Here is a 4,631-nt window from a genome sequence, read left to right on the forward strand (position 1 = left end):
TTATTGTGATGACACTTATATTATAAAAAATAGTGATGATTATATTTATAAAACTTGTCACGATTATGATTACCCTTTTTCTGAACATTACTCTTTTAGTGTGGAAACAATTTATAGTATTCGAGTTTCTTATGATACTCCCACTATTCTGAATGACAAGAATTTTGCTTATGTGGAGAGTAGTAAAATTTCTATGCTTGTGCATCATGAAAATAATGCTTTATGTGATGGTTATATTGTTGAATTCATTCATGATGCTACTGAAAATTATTATGAGAGAGGAACATATGCTTCTACATATTGCAATAATATCTAGTTTCCTCTCTATGTGTTGAAAATCTTGAAGTTATGCTTCTTTTGCCTTCCTATGCTAGTTGATTCTTGTTCCCATAAATTGTTTGCTCACAAAATCCCTATGCATGGGAAGTGGGTTAGGCTTAAATGAGCTATTCATATGCTTCATGATGCTCCCATTATGTTTCAATTCTTATCTTTTATGTGAGCATCATTGAAATCATGATGCCTAGCTAAAAAGGCATTAAAGAAAAGCACTTGTTGGGAGATGATAACCCACAAGTGTAGGGGATCGCAACAGCTTTCGAGGATAGAGTATTCAACCCAAATTTATTGATTCGACACAAGGGGAGCCAAAGAACATTCTTAAGTATTAGCAGTTGAGTTGTCAATTCAACCACACCTGGATAACTTAGTATCTGCAGCAAAATATTTAGTAGCAAAGTAGTATGATAGTAATGGTAACAGTGGCAAAAGTAAAGATAGCAGTTTTGTAGTAATTGTAACAGTAGCAATGAAAAAGTAAATAAGCAAAGCACAATATGTGAAAAGCTCGTAGGCATTGGATCAATGATGGATAATTATGTCGGATGCGATTCCTCATGTAGTAGCTATAACATAGGGTGACACAGAACTAGCTCCAATTCATCAATGTAACGTAGGCATGTATTCCGAATATAGTCATATGTGCTTATGGAAAAGAACTTGCATGACATCTTTTGTCCTACGTCCCGTGGCAGCGTGGTCCTAGTGGAAACTAAGGGATATTAAGGCCTCCTTTTAATAGAGAATCGGAACAAAGCATTAGCATATAGTGAATACATGAACTCCTCAAACAATGGTCATCACCAAGAAGTATCCCGATTATTGTCACTTCGGGGTTGTCGGATTATAACACATAATAGGTGACTATAGACTTGCAAGACAGGATCAAGAACTCACATATATTCATGAAAACATAATAGGTTCAGATCTGAAATCATGGCACTTGGGCCCTAGTGACAAGCATTAAGCATAGCAAAGTCATAGCAACATCAATCTCAGAACATAGTGAATACTAGGGATCAAACCCTAACAAAACTAACTTGATTACATGGTAAATCTCATCCAACCCATCACCATCCAGCAAGCCTACGATGGAATTACTCACGCACGGCGGTGAGCATCATGAAATTGGTGATGGAGGATGGTTGATGATGACGACGACGACGAATCCCCCTTTCCGGAGCCCCGAACGGACTCCAGACCAGCCCTCCCAAGAGAGATTAGGGCTTGGCGGCGGCTCTGTATCGTAAAACGCGATGATACTTTCTCTCTGATTTTTTTCTCTGCGAAACAGAATATATGGAGTTGGAGTTGAGGTCGATGGAGCATCAGGGGTCCCACGAGACAAGGGGGCGCGCCCAGGGGGGAGGGCACTGAGGGAGTCCTGGATAAGGGGGTATCTGGACAGCCGAACTATATACTTTGGCCGGACTGTTGGGCTATGAAGATACAAGACAGAAGACTTCGTCCCATGTCCAGATGGGACTCTCCTTGGCGTGGAAGGAAAGCTTGGCGATTCGGATGTAGATCTCCTCCTCTGTAAACCGACCCTGTGTAACCCTAGCCCCCTCCGATGTCTATATAAACCGGAGGGTTTAGTCTGTAGGACACAACAACAATCATACCATAGGCTAGCTTCTAGGGTTTAGCCTCTCCGATCTCGTGATAGATCAACTCTTGTAATACTAATATCATCAAGATCAATCAAGCAGGAAGTAGGGTTTTACCTCCATCGAGAGGGCCCGAACCTGGGTAAACATCGTGTCCCCTGCCTCCTGTTACCATTAGCCTTAGACGCACAGTTCGGGACCCCCTACCCGAGATCCGCCGGTTTTGACACCGACATTGGTGCTTTCATCGAGAGTTCCTCTGTGTCATCGCTGCAAGGCTAGATGGCTTCTCCAACATTCAACCACGCTGCCCTGGGTGAGGCTTTTCTCCCCGGACTCATCTCCGGTAGTGTGTTCCGGACCGCGCGCATCCGTGCCCATCGAATCTAACTGGGCTCCAGTCATGCAGTTCGCCGCCGCGGATATCTTTCAGCACTCACCCTTTGGTGACATGCTAAATTCATTAAGGTCTCTCTCTCTCTGTCAGAAGACTCCTGGCCGAACTATGTCCGGCCCGTGTGGGATATGGAAGACGAGGAAAATCGCGACCCACCCACCACCCACTTTATAGCCACTGTTGATGACCTAACATACATGCTTGACTCCGACCCCAATAACATCGACGGTATGGACGTCGATGTTGGGGACGATCTGGAACCACCGCCCGCGGGGCGCTGGACAGCCACTTCATCATACGATGTCTACATGGTAGACACTCCAAGAGAAGACAAAGGTGACAAAAAGGACACAGCGGAGGATAAACCCCCCGGGCCAAAGCAAAAACAACGGCGTAAGCGCCGCCTCAGGTCCAGTCACAGTAAAAATAGCGATAACAACCCAAAGCAGGATGACATTCCGGTTGATTCCGAAGGCAACACTGGCCATAGGGACCCAGTGATGGAGCAGGACAAACCAGTTCATGCTGAAAACAGCCCGGAGCAGACGCCCAATCAGATAAATTCAGAAGGCCGAACTCATCATGCTACCTCCAAAGAAGAGAACAGTCCGGGTGACGATGCGGAACGAGATAACCTCCGCAGAAAACTCCTGGCCATAGCACGGAGCCAGAAGAAGCAGAAGCAAAGGCTTAAGGCCACGCAGGACACGCTCAACCGAAGATGGAATAAGGTGCTGGACACCGAAGGGAAACGTGGCGATAATCGCCACACAAAGAGCTACCCAAAGCGCAAACTGCGACCCGACTTTGATGATGAAGCCGCAGCACCCGTTCGACCCAAAAACAATACGGCTACTCAGCCGGACCAACCACCTCATGGCCGCGATAGAGCAGCCATCGATACCGCACACGATTTACGAGCGCTCCTGGACAAAAAGGCCAGTGCGGCCAGATCCATCTATGGGTCCAGAGGACATGCTCCGACGCGGGATGAGGGCCACCACAATGATCATATTGATCAAATATCAGTCCGGAATCAACACCGGGAGCAACAGCAGCCAGCAACATGCCGCAACACGGCTAGATACAGAGGGGCCGCACACCCCCTGTGCTTCACGGACGAGGTGTTGGATCATGAATTTCCACAGGGATTCAAACTCGTGAATATACAGTCATACGACGGAACGACAGACCCTGGGGTCTAGATTGAGGATTTTATCCTTCACATACATATGGCTCATCGGGATGACCTCCACGCCATCAAATACCTCCCCCTCATGTTGAAAGGACCATCTCGCCATTGGCTGAAAAGCCTCCCCGAAAACTCAATTGGAAGTTGGGAGGAGCTTGAGGATGCTTTCAGGGCCAACTTTCAAGGGACCTATGTCCGGCCTCCAGATGCTGATGACTTAAGTCACATAATACAGCAGCCCGGAGAGTCCGCCCGCAAACTTTGGAACAAATTCCTCACTAAGAAGAATCAAATTGTCGACTGTCCGAATGCTGAAGCCTTAGCGGCCTTCAAACACAGTATCCGAGATGAGTGGCTTGCCAGACACCTCGGCCAAGAAAAGCCGAGAACGATGGCAGCCTTAACAAGCCTCATGACCCGATTTTGTGCGAGCGAGGACAGCTGGTTGGCCCGTAGAGGCACCAGCGACCCGGGTACATCCGAAATCCGAGATGGCAACGGGAAGCCATGGCACAATAAGCACAAACATCGGAATAACGATAGTCTAGACAACACAGTGGTCAATGCCGGATTTAGGAGCTCTCGACCTGGTCAAGGAAAGAAGCCATTCAAAGGCAGTAAAGAGGAACCATCCGGCCTGAACAAAGTCCTGGACAGATTGTGCCAAATCCATGGCACTCTCGACAAGCCTGTAAATCATACCCATAGAGAATGTTGGGTTTTCAAGCAGGCTGACAAGTTAAATGCCGAACACAAGGGAAGGGAAACACCAAGCGAAGACGAGGATGAGCCTCGCCAGCCGAATACCAGGGGCCAGAAACAATTCCCACAAGAAGTCAAAACGGTAAACATGGTATACACCACTCACGCAGAGTTCGTAGCCCCCCAATTCAATCCCTGCACAAATTGCCCGTTGTCACATCCCTAGTCTGGTATGACCTAGGCTAGTTAGCCATTTGAGCATCATATTTAAATTTCATTTAAATTTGAAATGAGGATTGGTGGAACCCTCAGAATCATTTTTGAAAATGACCCAAATAAAAAAAATCTCCAAAAGGGTCCAAGAAAATGCTCATGATGCCCTCTAAAAATA

This window comes from Triticum dicoccoides, chromosome 7B (genome assembly GCF_002162155.2).
Source record: "Triticum dicoccoides isolate Atlit2015 ecotype Zavitan chromosome 7B, WEW_v2.0, whole genome shotgun sequence".
Taxonomy (NCBI): domain Eukaryota; kingdom Viridiplantae; phylum Streptophyta; class Magnoliopsida; order Poales; family Poaceae; genus Triticum; species Triticum dicoccoides.